This window comes from Bombina bombina, chromosome 1, assembly GCF_027579735.1.
Source record: "Bombina bombina isolate aBomBom1 chromosome 1, aBomBom1.pri, whole genome shotgun sequence".
Classification (NCBI taxonomy): Eukaryota; Metazoa; Chordata; class Amphibia; order Anura; family Bombinatoridae; genus Bombina; species Bombina bombina.
In genome coordinates, this window is record NC_069499.1 from 103,712,059 (window position 1) to 103,737,047 (window position 24,989).

Consider the following 24,989-nt stretch of genomic DNA (forward strand, 5'->3'; position numbering starts at 1 on the left):
CACATGCACTCAAAGACAGTACTAGACAAAGACATTCACACACAGGCAGTAATAGACAGAGATATGCACTCACAGACAGTAATAGACCGAGACATGCACTCACAGACAGTAATAGACAGAGATATGCACTCAGTCAGTAATAGACCGAGACATGCACTCACAGACAGTAAAAGACCGAGACATGCACTCACAGACAGTAATAGACCGAGACATGCACTCACAGACAGTAATAGACTGAGACATGCACTCACAGACAGTAATAGACAGACATACACACAAGCAGTAATAGACAGAGATATGCACTCACAGACAGTAATAGACCGAGACATGCACTCACAGACAGTAATAGACAGAAATATGCACTCAGTCAGTAATAGACCGAGACATGCACTCACAGACAGTAAAAGACCGAGACATGCACTCACAGACAGTAATAGACCGAGACATGCACTCACAGGCAGTAATAGACAGAGACATGCACACACAGGCATTAATAGGCAGATACATGCACACACAGGTAGTATTAGACAGAGACATGCACACACAGGCAGTAATAGACAGACATGCACACACAGGTAGTATTAGACAGAGACATGCACTCACAGGCAGTAACAGACAGAGACATGCACACACAGGCAGTAATAGACAAAGACATGCACATACAGGCAATCATATACAGATACATACACACACAGACAATAATAGGCAGATACATGCACTCACAGGCAGTAACAGACAGAGACATGCACACACAGGCAGTAATAGACAGGAACATACACATACAGGCAGTGATAAATAGGCATACACACACACAGGCAGTAATAGGCAGATACATGCACACACAGGCAGTTATAGGCAGATACACACACACAGAGACAATAATAGGCAGATACATGCACTCACAGGCAGTAATAGACAGAGACATGCACACACAGGCAGTAATAGACAGAGACATACACACACAGGCTGTAATAGGCTGATACATGCACACACAGGCAGTAATAGGCGGATACACACACACAGGCAGGGGTAGATAGGCATACTCACACACACACTCAGGCAGTAATAGCAGACACACACACAGGCAGGTATAGATAGGCATACACACACACACACACACACACAGGCAGGGATAGATAGGCATACACACACTCAGGCAGTAATAGCAGACACACACACAGGCAGGGATAGATAGGCATACACACACACTCAGGCAGGTATAGATAGGCATACACATACACACACACACACTCAGGCAGTAATAGCAGACACACACACAGGCAGGGATAGATAGGCATACACACACACACACACACTCAGGCAGTAATAGGCAGATACACACACAGGCAGGGATAGATAGGCATACACACACACACTCAGGCAGTAATAGGCAGATACACACACACACACACAGGCAGGGGTAGATAGGCATACACACACACACACACTCAGGCAGTAATAGCAGACACACACAGGCAGGGATAGATAGGCATACACACACTCAAGCAGTAATAGGCAGATACACACACACACACAGGCAGGGGTAGATAGGCATACACACACACACACAGCCAGTAATAGGCAGATACACACACAAACAGGCAGGTATAGATAGGCATACACACACAAACTCAGCCAGTAATAGGCAGATACACACACACACAGGTAGGGATAGATAGGCATACACACACTCAGCCAGTAATAGGCAGATACGCACACACACAGGCAGTAATAGGCAGATACGCACACACACAGGCAGGGATAGATAGGCACACACACACACACACTCAGGCAGTAATAGCAGACACAAGCACTCACATGTGAGTTTGTGAAAACTTGCCATTGTCATTATGGAGTAAATTACACATACACACACCCATCACTATTAAGCATTTGTAAACAATAAGTAAATAAATAAATAAATAAAAAAAAGGCATAATGTCAAAAAGAGTTTTTTTAAATTCAACAGTCCTTAACAGAAAACCTGTTCCTTAGTATGTGGAAACCCAATTTTTATAAAGCATCTTTTTTTAATTAGCTCAGTAAAACGAAAAATATCTGTACATATCATTATATAAAGATCATGAATAATTTGTCATATGCATAAAACATCACCTCTAGTGACACAGATCACTGAGATGAGACTGCTTTCCTCAGGGTGATTCCTCTTCTTTTTACTTTCAGTTTTAGCTCTAAGTAGTTATCCGGTCTTAACACGGCCCCTTTGTGATCTTGTTGCTCCATTAGTATTATTGACATCCAATGCAGCCAATTAACATAACAGCTTCTTTTCAATTTTATATATATGCTTGTGATCTGTGTATTTTAACCTTTGCTATACCAGTAGTTTATCAAGCAAGCAAGCACTGCCACTTTAACACAATCCAAAAAAAAAATATATATATATTTTAAAGTGCTCCCTATTGCACCCAGGGCCACTGACTGGTCTGCCCGCCCCTAGAAAACCGCCCTGCTGGCTATCCAGCTAGTATGTTGCCATTATTTGGCATTAATGTAACTTATATGTAATATCTGACAATAATATACATTTTGAGCTCTTATACTTTTACTTGGAACAGCTGTTTGCTGAATGTATGTGGTTAGACATTTGACTTTACCTTGTCCTGCATAGATGTTTGCATTATTTTGGCACCATGGTGAAGCATGGCCAAGCTGCCGAGCACTTAAGTACATAAGTGTGTGCAATTTTCCTCTTTTGTTAATGGTCAGTTTCTGTAGCACTTGGCGTACACAATTGTATACATCCTGAACTGTTACACGTCATCTTTTTGGCACTTTGCTTCTTGTTCATAATTGTGCGCTCATCTCTTTTTCTCTGATACATGTTACACATGTGTCATTTGCTTTGTTAAATTGCCTATTATATTATAGATAATACTGCTTTAGACCCAGAGCCTGGGTAAGTGGATATTTTTCATTAAACATTTAAAAAAATACACATGTTTTTTATTAGGATACTTTATCTGTAATCCTCCTTGATTGTCATTGTGATTTACCCTAATAATCCTTTATTTTTTTAAGTTATTACATTAATCTTTTTATTGTGCGCTAAATAATTTTGGAGAGACAGGAGCTGCTTTCCTCACATCTCTCCTTACACGGAGGAAGAGATTTCTGATAGTATGTGCTAGAGGAACTATTTCATTTGACGTATCATTGTGTGTACATACTATTCAGGCTGAGATACCCTTCATATTCATGAGCCAGTGGTATGTACCTCATATAAATCTGACTATTATGCTTCTTAACAAAGGCCTGAATGTATTATTTCATCTCCCTTGTTAGAAGTATTTCAGGCTGAGTGGCAGAAAGCTGACAAGAATTCACTTGTTTACAATAAGCTGACTAAGCTATATTCAATTTCTCTTCCAGAAATATATATGTTTCATAAAAGGAAAAAAGCTAATTTTTCTCTCTCTAGATGATGCTGGTGCATTACAAGATCCCATAGATAGAAATAATAAAAAATAAAAAAATTTCCAAGATGTATATTAATCCTAAGTCTTTTATTTGAATACATATGGCCAGACTATAACGGACTCAGATTATGTCATTGTTAGTACATTAAGACAGGTGGAGACGGAGGACATGCCTCTTATAGTTGGTCCTGGTAGGTCATTTAGTCACATCTGAAATCAGATCGGCTGTCTCAGCAAATGAGATTCTTTCGTGAGGCTGAAGTCTCTATGGATCACTTTTTAATTGTTGGGAACCTTCAATGATAGATCTCATGACTTCAAATTGCTGATATTAAGTAGAAAGGTTTAACAGTTACATTCCTGTCCCAGAAGGGAATGCAGTAGATCCTTTCACAATATCATGGGACTATCCACTAGCTTATGTTTTTTCTTCATTCACTTTTATCATGAGAGTTCTAAGGAACATTCATCAAGACAAAGCAAATATGGTGGTAGTTATGCACTTATGGCTAAATATAGCTTGTTTACCTCTGGACCTGATGTAGACAAAGCTTGGAAGACGTTTGGGTAGGTGGTGAATACACTTATACAATACTCACAAACAGTGTACTTCTTCTACATGCTGTTGAATCTGAGATGTATTTTTTGCGTCTAGGCAATCACATAAGATTTATTTACATAATATTGCTATATGTCATATTTTTCTGTTTATTCTTGATGGTTTTGTATTCATCAATTACATTGCTCTTGTTCTTGGTCTTACCAGTTATTACTGGAGTCATATGGTCTCAGAATCCTTTTGTACAGTACTTTTTTGGAAGTAGTTTATATACAGTGCAATGCATAAGTACTTCCATTAAATTGACTAATTTATACTGGAAGCCTTGATGTCGTATACTTTTTGGGAAGCCTCTCTCTGGAACCTTATGTTGAACTGTTTTTCTCTTGGTTGATAACTAATAAGTAGCTGAGCAACATATGCTATTATACCATTTTCCTTATCTGATATTTCAAGTAATTCTCTGGTGAGTTCCAATAGACAGACTGTAAGGGAATTTGAGAATACCTGTTATATGCATACATTTATCCTAAAATTGAAAACTGCATGCAAGTGCAGCTTCATATACTAGAAGCACTTTACAATGAATGATGAATCTTTTTCTCAAACATTGGTGTGTCCGGTCCACGGCGTCATCCATAACTTGTGGGAATATTCTCTTCCCCAACAAGAAATGGCAAAGAGCACAGCAAAAGCTGTCCATATAGTCCCTCCTAGGCTCCGCCCACCCCAGTCATTCTCTTTGCCGCTGAACAAGCAGCATCTCCACGGAGATGGTGAAGAGTATGTTGAAGAGTTCTGTTTGTGAGAGGAGTATGATTTTAGCAGCAGTAACTAAAATCGGTTTCTGTTCCCACATAGGACTGTTGAGATGAGATAACTTCAGTTGGGGGGAACAGTTGGCAGACTTTTTTGCTTAAGGTATGACTAGCCATATTTCTAACAAGACTGTGTAATGCTGGAAGGCTGTCATTTCCCCTCATGGGGACCGGTAAGCCATTTTCTTAGTCTCAAACAGAATAAAGGGCTTAATATGGGCTATAAAACTGGTAGACACTTTTATGGGCTAGATCGATTGCTTTATTTGGGCATTTTATACAGCTTGATGTTGAAATTCACACTTTATAACTTTGGGGAACGTTTTTTTTACGTCAGGCACTGGTTTAGACACCTTACCAGTCAGGAAGGGCTTTCTCTGTAGTAGGCAGAGCCTCATTTTTGCGCCATTACTGCGCAGTTACTTTTGAGAACAGGACATGCAGCTGCATGTGTGTGGGTCTGGATGGGGTTTTACTCAAATCTGTTTGTAGTTCCCAAAAAAGAGGGAACTTTCAGACCAATTCTGGATTTAAAGATTCTAAACAAATTTCTCAGAGTGCCATCGTTCAAAATGGAAACTATTCGAACGATTCTACCTACAATCCAGTAGGGTCAATTTATGACTACCGTGGATCTAAAGGATGCGTATCTACATATTCCTATCCACAAAGATCATCATCAGTTCCTAAGGTTCGCCTTTCTGAACAAACATTACCAGTTTGTGGCTCTCCCATTCGGGCTAGCCACTGCTCCAAGGATTTTCACAAAGGTACTCGGGTCCCTTCTAGCGGTTCTAAGACCAAGGGGCATTGCAGTGGCACCTTACTTGGACAACATTCTGATACAAGTGTCGTCTCTTTCAAAGGCAAAGGCTCACACAGACATTGTTCTGGCCTTTCTCAGATCTCACGGGTGGAAGGTGAACATAGAAAAAAGTTCCCTGTCTCCGTCGACAAGAGTTCCTTTCTTGGGGACAATAATAGATTCTTTAGAAATGAAGATTTTCCTGTCAGATGTCAGAAATTCAAAACTTCTAAACGCTTGTCAAGTTCTTCACTCTGTTCCACGACCTTCCATAGCTCAGTGCATGGAAGTAGTAGGGTTGATGGTTGCAGCAATGGACATAGTTCCTTTTGTGCGAATTCATCTAAGACCATTACTACTGTGCATGCTGAAACAGTGGAATGGGGACTATACAGACTTGTCTCCAGTGATTCAAGTAGATCAGAAGACCAGAGACTCACTCCGTTGGTGGCTAACCCAGGATCATCTCTCCCAGGGAATGAGCTTCCGCAGACCAGAGTGGATCATCGTCACGACCGACGCCAGTCTAGTGGGCTGGGGCGCGGTCTGGGACTCCCTGAAAGCTCAGGGTCTATGGTCTCGGGAAGAGTCTCTTCTCCCGATAAACATTCTGGAACTGAGAGCGATATTCAATACTCTCAGGGCTTGGCCTCAACTAGCAAAGGCCAGATTCATAAGATCCAATCAGACAACATGACGACTGTTGCTTACATCAACCATCAGGGGGGAACAAGGCGTTCCCTGGCGATGAGAGAAGTGACCAAAATCATAAAATGGGCGGAGGATCACTCCTGCCACCTATCTGCGATCCACATCCCAGGAGTGGAAAACTGGGAGGCGGATTATCTGAGTCGTCAGACATTCCATCCGGGGGAGTGGGAACTCCACCCGGAGATATTTGCCCAGTTGACCCATTTATGGGGCATTCCAGACATGGATCTGATGGCGTCTTGTCAGAACTTCAAGGTTCCTTGCTACGGGTCCAGATCCAGGGATCCCAAGGCGACTCTAGTGGATGCATTAGTAGCGCCTTGGGCCTTCAACCTAGCTTATGTGTTTCCACCGTTTCCTCTCATTCCCAGGCTGGTAGCCAGGATCAAACAGGAGAGGGCCTCGGTGATCTTGATAGCTCCTGCGTGGCCACGCAGGACTTGGTATGCAGACCTGGTGAATATGTCATCGCCTCCACCATGGAAGCTACCTTTGAGACAGGATCTTCTAGTACAGGGTCCATTCGAACATCCAAATCTAGTTTCCCTCCAGCTGACGGCTTGGAAATTGAACGCTTGATTTTATCTAAGCGTGGGTTTTCGGATTCTGTGATAGATACTCTGGTCCAAGCCAGACAACCTGTAACTAGAAAAATGTACAATAAAATATGGAAAAGATTTATCTGTTGGTGTGAATCCAAGGGATTCTCATGGAGTAAGATTAAAATTCCTAGGATCCTTTCCTTTCTCCAAGAAGGTTTGGATAAGGGATTATCAGCGAGTTCTCTAAAAGGACAGATTTCTGCTTTATCTGTCTTGTTACACAAACGACTGGCAGCTGTGCCAGATGTTCAAGCTTTTGTTCAGGCTTTGGTCAGGATCAAGCCTGTTTACAGACCTTTGACTCCTCCCTGGAGTCTAAATTTAGTTCTTTCAGTTCTTCAAGGGGTTCCGTTTGAACCTCTACACTCCATAGATATCAAGATGTTATCTTGGAAAGTTCTGTTTTTGGTTGCTATTTCTTCTGCTAGAAGAGTTTCTGAGTTATCTGCTCTGCAGTGTAATCCGCCCTATCTGGTGTTCCATTCAGAAAAGGTTGTTTTGCGTACTAAACCTGGTTTCCTTCCAAAGGTTGTTTCCAACAAGAATATTAACCAGGAAATAGTTGTGCCTTCTTTGTGTCCGAATCCAGTTTCAAAGAAGGAACGTTTGTTACACAATTTAGATGTAGTTCGTGCTTTAAAGTTCTATTTAGAAGCAACAAAGGATTTCAGACAAACGTCTTCTCTGTTTGTCGTTTATTCTGGCAAGAGGAGAGGTCAAAAAACTACTGCTACCTCTCTTTCCTTTTGGCTGAAAAGCATCATCCGATTGGCTTACGAGACTGCCGGACGGCAGCCTCCCAAACGCATCACAGCTCACTCTACTAGGGCTGTGGCTTCCACATGGGCCTTCAAGAACGAGGCTTCTGTTGATCAGATATGTAAGGCAGCGACTTGGTCTTCCCTGCACACTTTTGCCAAATTCTACAAATTTGATACTTTTGCTTCTTCGGAGGCTATTTTTGGGAGAAAGGTTTTGCAAGCCGTGGTGCCTTCTGTTTAGGTAACCTGATTGGCTCCCTCCCTTCATCCGTGTCCTAAAGCTTTGGTATTGGTTCCCACAAGTTATGGATGACGCCGTGGACCGGACACACCAATGTTGGAGAAAACAGAATTTATGCTTACCTGATAAATTACTTTCTCCAACGGTGTGTCCGGTCCACCGCCCGCCCTGGTTTTTTAATCAGGTTTGATGAATTTCTTTCTTTAACTACAGTCACCACGGCACCCTATGGTTTCTCCTGTTTTTCTCCTGTCCGTCGGTCGAATGACTGGGGTGGGCGGAGCCTAGGAGGGACTATATGGACAGCTTTTGCTGTGCTCTTTGCCATTTCCTGTTGGGGAAGAGAATATTCCCACAAGTTATGGATGACGCCGTGGATCGGACACACCGTTGGAGAAAGTAATTTATCAGGTAAGCATAAATTCTGTTTTTTTTACTCAAATTGTATATTTTATCATTTTTCTTTTAACTGATTTCCTTGTCAACAAAATCAAACCAAAGCCTTGTATTTGTATATGTGTTATGAATGTTTATTGTTATTCACACACGTGCAGTTGAAAAAAATAGTTGGAATGCCTTTCCTTAAAGGGACAGTCTAGACAAAATTAAATTTCATGATTCAGATAGGGCAGGCAATTTTAAACAACTTTTCAATTTAAGTTTAAACTTTCAAATTTGCTTTGTTTTCTTGGTATGTTGAAAGCTAAACCTAGGTAGGCTCATATGCTAATTTCTAAGACCTTGAAGGCCACCTCTAATTTTAGTGCATTTTGACCATTTTTCACAGTTAGCTAGTGCAAGTTCATGTGTGCCATAAAGATAAGATTGTGCTCACTCCCGTGGAGTTATTTGAGTCATCACTAAAATGTAGGTCTGTCAAAACAACTGAAATAAGGGGGTAGTCTGCAGAATCTTAGATACAAGGTAATCGCAGAGGTAAAAAGTATATTAATATAAGCGTGTTGGTTGGTTTTGCAGAACAGGAAAATAAGGTATTAATAGTTTTTCTCACTCACAGCAGCAAAAGATACTTTATAAACGTTTGTCAACACTGCTGCTGTTTGTGGTGTTTATTTTTTTTCTTTCTCTCCAACTTGCTTCACAGGCTTTGCATCAAACACCTGTTCTGATGCACATACACAAATGTTTGAACATGTTTGTGTATATGTTTATTTGTGTGATTGTATGCCATTTTTGTAGTGTAATAAAATCTACTAACAAGTCAGATTACGAGTGGAGCGCAAACGTTTGCATGCAAGCGATATCATGTTTTCACGATCGTTTGCCTACAAGTTTCATGTAATTGGCAAGAGTCCATGAGCTAGTGACGTATGGGATATACAATCCTACCAGGAGGGGCAAAGTTTCCCAAACCTCAAAATGCCTACAAATACACCCCATTGACACTGACATATCTACTTATTTATTTAAAATAGAGTATATGCGTTCTTTGTTAAAAGAAGTGTTAATTACTTTGGATATTGAGGAAGCTAGTCCTCTTGATATTAAAACCAGTAAATGTTTAAATGCTGTTTTTAAACCTACTTTGGTTACTCCAGAGGTTTTTCCTATTCCTGATGCTATTTCTGACATGATTTCTAAGGAATGGAATAAGCCAGGTACTCCTTTTAATCCTTCTGCAAGGTTAAAAAAATTGTATCCTTTACCAGCAATTGCAATAGAGTTTTGGGAAAAGATCCTCAAAGTTGATGGGGCTATTTCTACTCTTGCTAAATGAACCACTATTCCTATGGAAGATAGTACTTCCTTTAAAGATCCTTTAGATTGGAAGCTTGAATCTTATCTAAAGAAAGCCTATTTATATTCAGGTCATCTTCTTAGGCCTGCAATTACTTTGGCTGATGTTGCAGCTGCTTCAACTTTTTGGTTGGAGAATTTAGCGCAACAAGAATTGGATTCTGACATATCTAGCATTGTTCGCTTACTGCAACATGCTAATCATTTTATTTGTGATGCCATTTTTGATATTATCAAAATTGAGCTATTTTAGCTAGAAGAGCTTTGTGGCTTAAATCTTGGAATCCTGATATGACATCTAAGTCTAGATTGTTATCTCTTTCTTTCCAAGGTAATAATTTATATGGTTCTCAGTTGGATTCTATTATTTCAACTGTTACTGGGGGGAAAGGAGTTTTTTTGCCTCAGGATAAAAATCCTAAGGGTAAATCTAAGGCTTCTAATCGTTTTCGTTCCTTTCGTCAAAATAAGGATCAAAAACCTAATCCTTCCCCCAAGGAATCTGTTTCCAACTGGAAGCCTTCCTCAAATTGGAATAAATCCAAGCCTTTTAAGAAACCAAAGTCAGCCCCTAAGTCCGCATAAAGGTGCGGCCCTCATTCCAGTTCAGCTGGTAGGGGGCAGGTTTTTCAAGGATGTTTGGGTAAATTCTATCCAAAATCAATGGATTCAGAGCATTGTCTCTCAGGGGTACCGAATAGGATTCAGAGTAAGATCTCCTGTGAGAAGATTTTTTCTCTCACGCATCCCAGTGAATCCAGTAAAAGCTCAGGCTTTCCTGAAGTTTGTTTCAGATCTGGAGGTTTCAGGGGTTATCATGCTGTTTCCCTTTAAGGAACAAGGCCTGGGGTTTTATTCAAATCTATTCATTGTCCCGAAGAAAGAAAATTCATTCAGACCAGTTCTGGATCTGAAAATTTTGAATCGTTATGTAAGAGTACCAACTTTCAAGATGGTGACTATAAGGACTATTCTGCCTTTTGTTCAGCAAGGACATTATATGTCTACAATAGACTTGCAGGATGCTTACCTTCATATTTCGATTCATCCAGAACATTATCAGTTCCTGAGATTCTCTTTTCTAGACAAGCATTACCAATTTGTTGCTCTTCCATTTGGCCTAGCAACAGCTCCAAGAATCTTTACAAAGGTTCTGGGTGCCCTACTCTCTGTAATCAGAGAACAGGGTATTGCCGTGTTTCCTTATTTGAACGATATCTTGGTACTCGCTCAGTCTTTACGTTCTGCAGAATCTCACACAAATCAACTTGTGTTGTTTCTTCGAAAACATGGTTGGAGGATCAGTTTACCAAAAAAGTTTTTTGATTCCTCAGACAAGGGTCACCTTTTTAGGTTTCCAGATAGGTTCAGTGTCCATGACTCTGTCTCTAACAGACAAGAGACGTTTGAAATTGGTTGCAGCATGTCGGCACCTTCAGTCTCAGTCATTCCCTTCAGTGGATATGTGCATGGAAGTTTTAGGCCTCATGACTGCAGCATCGGACGCAATTCCTTTTGCTTGTTTTCACATGAGACCTCTCCAGCTTTGCATGCTGAATCAATGGTGCAGGGATTATACAAAGATATCACAATTAATATCCTTGAATCCCAATGTTTGACACACTCTGACGTGGTGGTTAAATCACCAGCGTTTAGTTCAAGGGGCCTCTTTTGTTTGGCCAACCTGGACTGTGATCACAACAGATGCGAGTCTTTCAGGTTGGGGAGCTGTCTGGGGATCTTTGACAGCACAAGGAGTTTGGAAAGCTAAAGAAGCGAGATTACCAATCAATATTTTTCAATCAATTCTCAGAGCTCTTCAGTTTTGAAGAGAGAACCGTTCATTTGTTTTCAGACCGACAATATCACGGTGGCATATGTGGCATACGGTGGCATATGTCAATCATCAGGGTGGGACTCACAGTCCCCTAGCTATGAAAGAAGTATCTTGGATACTTGTTTGGGCGGAATCCAGCTCTTGTCTAATTTCTGTGGTTCATATCCCAGGTGTAGACAATTGGGAGGCGGATTATCTTAGCCGTCAGACTTTACATCCAGGGGAGTGGTCTCTCTTTCCGGATGTGTTTTCTCAGATTGTTCAGATGTGGGGTCTTCCAGAAATAGATCTGATGGCTTCTCATCTAAACAAGAAACTTCCCAAATACCTGTCCAGGTCCAGGGATTCTCAGACGGAAGCAGTGGATGCGCTGACACTTCCTTGGTGTTATAAACCTATTTATATCTTCCCCCCTCTAGTTCTTCTTCCAAGAGTGATCTCCAAGATCATCATGGAGCAATGGATTGTGTTGCTGGTGGCTACAGCATGGCCCCACAGGTTTTGGTATGCGGATCTTGTCCGGATGTCCAGTTGCCATCCTTGGCCACTTCCGTTAAGGCCGGACCTACTGTTTCAAAGCTCGTTTTTCCATCAGGATCTCAAATCATTGAATTTGAAGGTATGGAAATTGAACGCTTTGTATTAAGGCATAGAGGTTTCTCTGACTCAGTAATTAATACTATGTTACAAGCTCGTAAATCTGTCTCTAGGAAAATTTATTATCGAGTTTGGAAGATTTACATTTCATGGTGTTCTTCTCATAAATTCTCTTGGCATTCTTTTAGAATTCCTAGAATTTTACAGTTTCTCCAGGATGTTTTGGATAGGGGTTTATCTGCAAGTTCCTTGAAGGGACAAATCTCTGCTCTTTCACATTTATTTCACAGAAAGATTGCTAAACTTCCTGATATTCACTGTTTTGTACAGGTTTTAGCTCGAATTAAGCCCGTCATTAAATCAATTTCTCCTCCTTGGAGTCTTAATTTGGTTTTGAATGTGTTACAGGCTCCTCCGTTTGAGCCTATGCATTCTTTGGACATTAAACTACTTTCTTGGAAAGTGTTGTTCCTTTTGGCCATCTCTTCTGCTAGAAGAGTTTCTGAGCTATCTCTCTTTCTTGTGAATCTCCTTTTCTGATTTTTCATCAAGATAAGACGGTTTTGCCGACTTCATTTCAATTTTTACCTAAGGTTCTAACAACATTAGTAGAGAAGCTTTGAAATATTATGTTGAAGCTAATAAAGATTTCAGGAAGACTTCTAGTCTATTTGTTATATTTTCTGGTCCTAGGAAAGGTCAGAAGGCCTCTGCTATTTCCTTGGCTTCTTGGTTAAAGCTTTTGATTCATCAAGCTTATTTGGAGTCGGGTCAAGCCCCGCCTCAGAGAATTACAGCCCATTCTACTAGATCAGTTGCCACTTTGTGGGCTTTTAAGAATGAAGCTTCAGTTGATCAGATTTGCAAAGCAGCGACTTGGTCCTCTTTGCATACATATACTAAATTCTACAGTTTTGATGTATTTGCTTCTTCTGAAGCAGTTTTTGGTAGAAAAGTTCTTTAGGCAGCTGTTTCAGTTTGATTTTTCTGCTGCTATTTAAAGTTTTTCTTTTCTTCATGAGAATAACTTATATTTGGGTTGTGGATTATTTTTTCAGCATTTGGCTGTTGTTTATTTTTTATCCCTCCCTCTCTAGTGACTCTTGCGTGGAGTTCCACATCTTGGGTATTTGATATCCCATACGTCACTAGCTCATGGACTCTTGCCAATTACATGAAAGAAAACATAATTTATGTAAGAACTTACCTGATAAATTCATTTCTTTCATATTGGCAAGAGTCCATGAGGCCCACCCTTTTTATGGTGGTTATGATTTTTTGTATAAAGCACAATTATTCCAAATTCCTTTGTTGATGCTTTTTACTCCTTTCTTTATCACCCCACTACTTGGCTATTCGTTGAACTGAATTGTGGGTGTGGTGAGGGGTGTATTTATAGGCATTTTGAGGTTTGGGAAACTTTGCCCCTCCTGGTAGGATTGTATATCCCATACGTCATTAGCTCATGGACTCTTTCCAATTATGAAAGAAATTAATTTATCAGGTAAGTTCCTATATAAATTATGTTTTATTTGTTCCAATGGTAAGTCCAAACATTTAACAAACTCTAGGATTCACCATCATTTTAAGTAGATGAAAACATATAAAAATCATATTTATGCAATATAATTTAATATAATTATACTGGGCATTTATTGTAAATATTTCACATTCCAATGTTCTTCGCATAGAAGAATATGTTCTATTCATTCATAAATACATATTTCTACATATATCTGATGGTATTTTGGTACAATATATACAGTGAGGGAAAAAATAATTGATCCCCTGTTGATTTTGTACATTTGCCCACTGACAAAGAAATGCTCCTAATCTCAGTTTGTTACCTTTTAAAAGATACCTGTCCACAGAAGCAATCAATCAAATTCCAAACTCTCCAACATGGCCTAGACCAAAGAGCTGTCCAAGGGTATCAGGGTCAAGATTGTAGACCTACACAAGGCTGGAATGGGCTACAAGACCATCACCAAGCAGATTGGTGAGAAGGTGACAACAGTTGGTGCGATTATTCACAAAATGGAAGAAACACAAATTAATTGTCAATCTCTCTCGGTCTGGGGCTCCTTGCAAGATCTCACCTCCTGGAGTTTCAATGATCATGAGAACTACACTGGAGGATCTTGTCAAGGATTTCAAGGCAGCTGGGACCATAGTCATCAAGAAACAATTGGTAACACACTACGCCGTGAAGGACTGAAATCCTTCAGCGCCCGCAAGGTCCCCCTGCTCAAGAAAGCACATGTACAGGTCCGTCTGAAGTTTGCCAATGAACATCTGAATGATTTAGAGGAGAACTGGGTGAATGTGTTGTGGTCAGATGAGATTAAAATCGAGTTTTTTGGCATTGGAGGAGGAGGAATGCTGCCTATGACCCCAAGAACATCATCCCCACCGTCAAACATGGAGGTGGAAAGATTATGCTTTAGGGGTATTTTTCTGCTAAGGGGACAGGACAACTTCATTAAAATGATAGACTGATCATTTTCTTGTCAGTGGGCAAACGTGCAAAATCAGCAGGGGATCAAATAATGTTGCCCCTTACTGTATCTATTCTATATATATATATATACTATAGATATATACAGATAGATAGTCATATATACTGTATATATATTTATAAATACTTAGAACATATAACCCTGTGTGGAATGTGAAATACAGGGAGTGCAGAATTATTAGGCAAATTAGTATTTTGACCACATCATCCTCTTTATGCATGTTGTCTTACTCCAAGCTGTATAGGCTCGAAAGCCTACTACCAATTAAGCATATTAGGTGATGTGCATCTCTGTAACGAGAAGGGGTGTGGTCTAATGACATCAACACTCTATATCAGGTGTGCATAATTATTAGGCAACTTCCTTTCCTTTGGCAAAATGGGTCAAACGAAGGACTTGAAAGACTCAGAAAAGTCAAAAATAGTGAGATATCTTGCAGAGGGATGCAGCACTCTTAAAATTGCAAAGCTTCTGAAGCGTGATCATCGAACAATCAAGCGTTTCATTCAAAATAGTCAACAGGGTCGCAAGAAGCGTGTGGAAAAACCAAGGCGCAAAATAACTGCCCATGAACTGAGAAAAGTCAAGCGTGCAGCTGCCAAGATGCCACTTGCCACCAGTTTGGCCATATTCTGCAACATCACTGGAGTGCCCAAAAGCACAAGGTGTGCAATACTCAGAGACATGGCCAAGGTAAGAAAGGCTGAAAGACGACCACCACTGAACAAGACACACAAGCTGAAACGTCAAGACTGGGCCAAGAAATATCTCAAGACTGATTTTTCTAAGGTTTTATGGACTGATGAAATGAGAGTGAGTCTTGATGGGCCAGATGGATGGGCCCGTGGCTGGATTGGTAAAGTGCAGAGAGCTCCAGTCCGACTCAGGCGCCAGCAAGGTGGAGGTGGAGTACTGGTTTGGGCTGGTATCATCAAAGATGAGCTTGTGGGGCCTTTTCAGGTTGAGGATGGAGTCAAGCTCAACTCCCAGTCCTACTGCCAGTTTCTGGAAGACACCTTCTTCAAGCAGTGGTACAGGAAGAAGTCTGCATCCTTCAAGAAAAACATGATTTTCATACAGGACAATGCTCCATCACACGCGTCCAAGTACTCCACAGCGTGGCTGGCAAGAAAGGGTATAAAAGAAGAAAATCTAATGACATGGCCTCCTTGTTCACCTGATCTGAACCCCATTGAGAACCTGTGGTCCATCATCAAATGTGAGATTTACAAGGAGGGAAAACAGTACACCTCTCTGAACAGTGTCTGGGTGGTTGCTGCTGCACGCAATGTTGATGGTGAACAGATCAAAACACTGACAGAATCCATGGATGGCAGGCTTTTGAGTGTCCTTGCAATGAAAGGTGGCTATATTGGTCACTGATTTGTTTTTGTTTTGTTTTTGAATGTCAGAAATGTATATTTGTGAATGTTGAGATGTTATATTGGTTTCACTGGTAAAAATAAATCATTCAAATGGGTATATATTTGTTTTTTGTTAAGTTGCCTAATAATTATGCACAGTAATAGTTACCTGCACACACAGATATCCCCCTAAAATAGCTATAACTAAAAACAAACTAAAAACTACTTCCAAAACTATTCAGCTTTGATATTAATGAGTTTTTTGGGTTCATTGAGAACATGGTTGTTGTTCAATAATAAAATTAATCCTCAAAAATACAACTTGCCTAATAATTCTGCACTCCCTGTATTTACAGTAAATACACTGTATAACACTTCATTAAATATAAATATTTACATAAATTTGATTTTATAAGTTTTCAGCTACTTAACTGCAAAGGGCTCCAACGCACTTATATATATATATGTCTTTCATGTAATTGGCAAGAGTCCATGAGCTAGTGACATATGGGATATACAATCCTACCAGGAGGGGCAAAGTTTCCCAAACCTCAAAATGCCTGTAAATACACCCCTCACCACACCCACAATTCAGTTTTACAAACGTTGCCTCCTATGGAGGTGGTGAAGTAAGTTTGTGCTAAGATTTCTACGTTGATATGCGCTTCTCAGCATTGTTGAAGCCCGATTCCTCTCAGAGTACAGCGAATGTCAGAGGGACGTGAAGGGAGTATCACCTATTGAATACGATGATTTCTCTAATGGGGGTCTTTTTTATGGGTTCTCTGTTATCGGTCGTAGAGATTCATCTCCTACCTCCCTTTTCAGATCGACGATATACTCTCAATTTACCATTACCTCTACTAATAACTGTTTTAGTACTGGTTTGGCTATCTGCTATTTGTGGATGGGTGTCTTTTGGTAAGTATGTTTTTTATTTCTTAAGACACGTCAGCTATGGTTTGGCACTTTATGCATTTATATAAAGTTCTAAATATATGTATTGTACTTTTATTTGCCATGAGTCAGGTTCATGTATTTCCTTCAGCAGACTGTCAGTTTCATATTTGGGGAATTTAAAAATTTTAAGAAATTTATTTCTTACCTGGGGTTTAGTCTTTTTTTTTCAATTGACTACTTTCTTGCTATTGCGGGTATTAGGCCCGCGGGTGCGTCAAATGCTAAACTTTATTGCGTCATTCTTGGCGGGAAAAAGACGTTTATGACGCAACGTCGTCATTTCCGGCGTCATACGTTACGCCGAGACCTTTCACACGGCGGCGTCATTAGTGACGCGAGTGTGTCATTTCCGGTTATTTTTGGCGCCAAAAAAGTTTACGTTACGTTGTGCGTCATACTTGGCGCCAAATTTTTTGCATTATTTCAATACCCCATTGATGTTTGCCTCTTGCTTTTTTCTCTATCAGAGGCCTATGCTTTTGCATTTTTTCCCATTCCTGAAACTGTCATATAAGGAAATAGATAATTTTGCTTTATATGTTGTTTTTTCTCTTACATTGAGCAAGATGTCCCAATCTGATCCTGCCTCAGAAGTTTCTGCTGGAACATTGCTGCCTGACATCGGTTCTACTAAAGCTAAGTGTATTTGTTGTAAAAGTGTAGAAATTATTCCACCAAATGTCATTTGTAATAGTTGTCATGATAAACTTTTACATGCAGATAGTGTTTCCATCAGTAATAGTACATTGCCAGTTGCAGTTCCTTCAACTTCTAATGTACATGATATACCTGTAAATTTTAAAGAATTTGTATCTGATTCTATTCTGAAGGCTTTGTCTGCATTTCCACCTTCTAATAAACGTAAAAGGTCTTTTAAAACTTCTCATTTAGCTGATGAAATTTCAAATGACCAGCAACATAATAATTTATCCTCTTCTGATGAGGATCTGTCTGATTAAGACATTGACACTGACAAATCTACTTATTTATTTAAAATAGAGTATATGCGTTCTTTATTAAAAGAAGTGTTAATTACTTTGGATATTGAGGTAACCAGTCCTATTGACGTTCAGTCTAATAAACGTTTAAATGCTGTTTTTAAACCTTCCTATTCCTGAGGCTATTTCTGATATGATTTCTAGGGAATGGAATAAGCCAGTTACTTCTTTTATTCCTTCTTCAAGGTTTAAAAAATTGTATCCTTTATCAGCAAAATCTATAGAGTTTTGGGGAAAAAATCCCCAAAGTTGATGGGGCTATTTCTACTCTTGCTAAACGTACCACTATTCCTATGGAAGATAGTACTTCCTTTAAGGATCCTTTAGATAGGAAGCTTGAATCCTATCTAAGGAAGGCCTATTTATATTCAGGTCATCTTCTCAGACCTGCTATTTCTTTGGCTGATGTTGCGGCTGCCTCAACTTTTTGGTTGGAGAATTTAGCACAACAAAATTTGGATCCTGACATATCTAGCATTATTCGCTTACTACAACATGCTAATAATTTTATTTGTGATGCCATTTTTGATATTATCAAAATTGATGTTAGAGCCATATCTTTAGCTGTATTAGCTAGAAGAGCTTTGTGGCTTAAAACTTGGAATGCTGATATGACATCTAAATCTAGATTACTATCTCTTTCTTTCCAAGGTAATAATTTATTTGGTTCTCAGTTGGATTCTACTATTTCAACTATCACTGGAGGAAAGGGAGTTTTTCTGCCTCAGGATAAAAAAAACCTAAGGGTAAATTTAAGGCTTCTAACCATTTTCGTTCCTTTCGTCCAAATAAGGAACAAAAACTCAATCCTCCTCCCAAGGAATCTTCTTCCAGTTGGAAGCCTTCCTCTATTTGGAATAAACCAAGCCATTTAGGAAACCAAAGTCTGCTCCTAAGTCCGCATGAAGGTGCGGCGCTCATTCCAGCTCAGCTGGTAGGGGCAGATTAAGGTTTTTCAAGGATTTTTGGATAAAATCTGTCCAAAATCATTGGATTCAAAGCATTGTCTCTCAGGGGTATCGAATAGGATTCAAAGTAAGACCTCCTGTGAGAAGATTTTTTCTCTCACGCATCCCTGTAAATCCAGTAAAAGCTCAGGCTTTTCTGGAGTCTTCAGGGGTAATCATGCCAGTTCCTCCTCAGGAACAAGGTTTGGGGTTTTATTCAAACCTATTCATTGTACCAAAGAAAGAACATTTATTCAGACCAGTTCTGGATCTAAAAAATTTTAATCGTTATGTAAGAGTACCAACTTTCAAGATGGTGACTATAAGGACTATTCTGCCTTTTGTTCAGCAAGGACATTATATGTCCACAATAGACTTGCAGGATGCATACCTTCATATTCCGATTCATCCAGAACACTATTAGTTTCTGAGATTCTCTTTTCTAGACAAGCACTACCAATTTGTTACTCTTCCATTTGGCCTAGCAACAGCTCCAAGAATCTTTTCAAAGGTTCTGGGTGCCCTACTATCTGTAATCAGAGAACAGGGTATTGCGGTGTTTCCTTATTTGGACGATATCTTGGTACTAGCTCAGTCTTTACATACTGCAGAATCTCACACGAATCAACTAGTGTTGTTTCTTCGGAAACATGGTTGGAGGATCAATTTACCAAAAAGTTTCTTGATTCCTCAGACAAGGGTCACCTTTTTAGGCTTCCAGATAGATTAAAGGGACACTAAACCCAAATTTTTTCTTTCATGATTCAGATAGAGCATGCAATTTTAAGCAACTTTCTAATTTACTCCTATTATCAAGTTTTCTTCCTTCTCTTGGTATCTTTATTTGAAATGCAAGAATGTAAGTTTAGATGCCGGCCCATTTTTGGTGAATAACCTGGGTTATTCTTGCTGATTGGTGGATAAATTCATCCACCAATAAAAAAGAGCTGTCCAGAGTCCTGAAACAAAAAAGAAGCTTAGATGCCTTCTTTTTCAAATAAAGATAGCAAGTGAATGAAGAAAAATTGATAATAGGAGTAAATTAGAAAGTTGCTTAAAATTGCATGCTCTATCTGAATCACGGAACAAAAAAAATTGGGTTCAGTGTCCCTTTAAGTGTCCATGACTCTGTCTCTAACAGACAAGAGACGTTTAAAATTGGTCGCAGCATGCCGGCACCTTCAGTCTCAGTCATTCCCTTCAGTGGCTATGTGCATGGAAGTTTTAGGTCTCATGACTGCAGCATCGGACGCGATCCCCTTTGCTCGTTTTCATATGAGACCTCTACAGCTTTGCATGCTGAATCAATGGTGCAGGGATTATACATAGATATCACAATTAATATCCTTTAATCCCAATGTACGACAATCTCTGACATGGTGGATAGATCACCATCGTTTGGTTCAAGGGGCTTCCTTTGTTCGGCCAACCTGGACTGTGATCTCAACAGATGCGAGTCTTTCAGGTTGGGGAGCTGTTTGGGGATCTCTGACAGTACAAGTGGTTTGGAAATCCGTGCAATTCTCAGGGCTCTTCAGTCTTGGCCTCTGCTAAAGAGAGAACCGTTCATTTGTTTTCAGACAGACAATATCACAACTGTGGCTTATGTCAATCATCTGGGTGGGACTCACAGTCCCCAAGCTATGAAAGAAGTATCTCGGATACTTGCTTGGGCGGAATCCAGCTCCTGTCTAATCTCTGTGGTGCATATTCCAGGTGTAGACAATTGGGAGGCGGATTATCTCAGCCGCCAGACTTTACATCCAGGGGAGTGGTCTCTCCATCCAGATGTGTTTTCTCAGATTGTTCAGATGTGGGTTCTTCCAGAGATAGATCTCATGGCCTCTCATCTAAACAAGAAACTTCCCAGATACCTGTCCAGGTCCAGGGATGTTCAGGCGGAAGCAGTGGATGCACTGACACTTCCTTGGTGTTATCATCCTGCTTATATCTTCCCGCCTCTAGTTCTTCTTCCAAGAGTGATCTCCAAAATCATCATGGAACAGTCTTTTGTGTTGCTGGTGGCTCCAGCATGGCCACACAGGTTTTGGTATGTGGATCTGGTTCGGATGTCCAGTTGCCCGCCTTGGCCACTTCTGTTACGGCCGGACCTACTATCTCAAGGTCTGTTTTTCCATCAGGATCTCAAATCATTAAATTTGAAGGTATGGAAATTGAACGCTTAGTTCTAAGTCTCTAGAAAGATTTATTATAGAATTTGGAAGACTTACATTTCATGGTGTTCTTCTCATAAATTCTCCTGGCATTCTTTTAGAATTCCTAGAATTTTACAGTTCCTTCAGGATGGCTTAGATAAGGGTTTGTCTGCAAGTTCCTTGAAAGGTCCATGAAAAGTCCATGAGGCACACCCCTTTTATGGTGGTTATGATTCTTTGTATAAAGCACAATTATTTCCAAATTTCCTTTGTTGATGCTTTCTACTCCTTTCTTTATCACCCCACTGCTTGGCTATTCGTTAAACTGAATTGTGGGTGTGGTGAGGGGTGTATTTATAGGCATTTTGAGGTTTGGGAAACTTTGCCCTTCCTGGTAGGATTGTATATCCCATATGTCACTAGCTCATGGACTCTTGCCAATATGAAAGAAATTAATTTATCAGGTAAGTTCTTACATAAATGATGTTATATATGTCTATATATCTGTACTTATGTATTTATGCGTTTATATATATATATATATATATATATATATATATATATGTCTGTAAATAAATATATACACATATAAATACATACATATGCATATTTTGACATGGATATGTATGTATCTCAATGATAAAGCCCTTTTGACTGCCTTTTTTTCTAACTCCTGAGACCTCATATCTTTGAGCCCTTATAACTTTTTTGTACAATATTTTTTTAATAATTTCTATTAGATAGTATTATGAGTGTAACACACTGTAATTATTCTAGCATAAATTGCGATTGAGCTCACACGTTTTCTTTCGACTTGTAATACGAGTACTGCACCCAATGTGCGCATGCAGCCACGATAAACCGCTTTTCGCTTGCGTGCCAATTGTACTACCACCTAGCTCATTTTACTGATCAACCAGCTAAAATTTAAGCCAAAATAGGATAATTTTTTTTCGTTTGACTTATATCTTTAGTTTATACATAAACAAATTGCACTACAGTAAATAAAAAATTTACGGCTAGATTTAGAGTTTTGTCGGTAACGACCCGCGTAGCTAACGCTGGCTTTTTTCCCCCCGCACCTTTTAAATACCGCTGGTATTTAGAGTTCACAGAAGGGCTGCGTTAGGCTCCAAAAAGGGAGCGTATAGCATATTTACCGCCATTGCAACTCTCAATACCAGCGGTGCTTACGGACGCGGCCAGCTTCAAAAACGCGCTCGTGCACGATTTCCCCATAGGAAACAATGGGGCTGTTTGAGCTGGAAAAAAAACCTAACACCTGCAAAAAAGCAGCGTTCAGCTCCTAACGCAGCCCCATTGTTTCCTATGGGGAAACAGTTTCTAAGTCTGCACCTAACACTCAACATGTACCCCGAGTCTAAACACCCCTAACCTTACACTTATTAACCCCTAATCTGCCGCCCCCGCTATCGCTGACCCTTGCATATTTTTTTTAACCCCTAATCTGCCGCTCCGTACACCGCCGCAACCTACATTATACCTAGGTACCCCTAATCTGCTGCCCCTAACACTGCCGACCCCTATATTATATTTATTAACCCCTAATCTGCCCCCCACAACGTCGCCGCCAGCTACCTACAATAATTAACCCCTAATCTGCCGACCGGACCTCACCGTTACTATAATAAATGTATTAACCCCTAATCCGCCTCACTAACCCTATAATAAATAGTATTAACCCCTAATCTGCCCTCCCTAACATCGCTGACACCTAACTTCAAGTATTAACTCCTAATCTGCCGACCGGACCTCACCGCTACTCTAATAAATTTATTAACCCCTAAAGCTAACACCCCCCTAAGTTAAATATAATTTAAATCTAACAAAATAAATTAACTCTTATTAAATAAATTATTCCTATTTAAAGCTAAATACTTACCTGTAAAATAAACCCTAATATAGCTACAATATAAATTATAATTATATTGTAGCTATTTTAGGAATAATATTTATTTTACAGGCAACTTTGTAATTATTTTAACCAGGTACAATAGCTATTAAATAGTTAATAACTATTTAATAGCTACCTACTTAAAATAATTACAAAATTACCTGTAAAATAAATCCTAACCTAAGTTACAATTAAACCTAACACTACACTATCAATAAATTAATTAAATAAAATACCTACAATTATCTACAATTAAATCTAACACTACACTATCAGTAAATTAATTAAATAAAATACCTACAAATAAATACAAATAAATAAACTAACTAAAGTACAAAAAATAAAAAATTAATTACAAACATAATAAAAATATTACAACAATTTTAAGCTAATTACACCTACTCTAAGCCCCCTAATAAAATAACAAAGCCCCCCAAAATAAAAAAAATGCCCTACCCTATTCTAAAATTAAAATAGAAAGCTATTTTACCTTACCAGCCCTTAAAAGGGCCTTTTGCGGGACATGCCCCAAAGAATTCAGCTCTTTTGCCTGGAAAAAAAAACATACAATACCCCCCCCAACATTACAACCCACATACCCCTAATCTAACCCAAACCCGCCTTAAATAAACCTAACACTAAGCCCCTGAAGATCTTCCTACCTTATTTTCACCACACCAGGTATCTATCACCGATCCGTCCAGGCTCCGAAATCTTCATCCAAGCCCAAGCGGGGGCTGGAGATCCATCATCCGGCTGAAGTCTTCTATCAAGCGGCAAGAAGAAGTCCAGAAGAGTCTCCAAAGTCTTCATCCTATCCGGGCAGAAGAGGAGATCCGGACCGGCAACCATCTTGATCCAAGCAACATCTTCTATCTTCATCCGATGACGAGCGGCTCCATCTTGAAGACCTCCGGCGCGGATCCATCCTTTTCTTCCAACGTTCTAAGTCCGAATGAAGGTTACTTTAAATGACGTCATCCAAGATGGCGTCCCTCGAATTCCGATTGGCTGATAGGATTCTATCAGCCAATCTGAATTAAGGTAGGACAAATCTGATTGGCTGATGGAATCAGCCAATCAGATTCAAGTTCAATCCGATTGGCTGATCCAATCAGCCAATCAGATTGAGCTTGCATTCTATTGGCTGATCGGAACAGCCAATATAATGCGAGCTCAATCTGATTGGCTGATTCAATCAGCCAATCAGATTTTCCCTTGTAGGTATTTTATTTAATTAATTTATTGATAGTGTAGTGTTTAGTGTTTAAGATTTAATTGTAACTTAGGTTAGGATTTATTTTACAGGTAATTTTGTAATTATTTTAACTAGGTAGCTATTAACCCCTTAATGACAGAAGACTTACCAGGTACGTCATAGAAAAACATTCCCTTAATGACAATTGACGTACCTGGTACGTCCTCTGTTGTTAGAAGCGCTGGAAGCGATCATGATCGCTTCCAGCTGCTTACAAGGGATTGTAGTGATGCCTCAATATTGAGGCATCACTGCAATCCCTTATTTTACCCACCGATGCAGAAAGGGCCACTCTGTGGCCCTCTCTGCATCGGACTATGGCGATCAGGCATTCGTTGGTGGGTGGGAGCAGCTTCTTTGAGGAGCGTTAAGGATATGCTCCATATTTCTATTACTTACTTTCAGTTATGCTAAGTTCGCCGGTTGCGGCCGGGGGGGACGGGGGGGGGCGGGTGCGCGTGCATGCGTGCGCACGCAAAATATGCCCGGAATAAAATGGGGAAAAAAAATCAATGCAGATGCATGGGGATCTTATTTGTTTAGTAAGGGATCTGGGAGGGGGAGGGATGTAGATTATTAAAGGGGGGCCAGCTACACTACAGAAAACAAATTTTTAATCTAAAAAAGTTAAAAAAAAACGATTTTTGGGGGCAAATTGGGTACTGGCAGACAGCTGCCAGTACCCAAGATGGCGGCAAATAGGTAGAGGGGGAGGGTTAGAGAGATGTATGGGGGGGATCAGG

General features: G+C 39.9%; 1 protein-coding gene across 2 annotated transcripts in view; it reads left to right on the forward strand.

Moving 5' to 3' along the window:
* The window catches only part of TTC7B (tetratricopeptide repeat domain 7B), an 840,626-nt gene that overhangs the window by 550,155 nt on the left and 265,482 nt on the right, over window positions 1–24,989 (forward strand). The window lies entirely within an intron of this gene.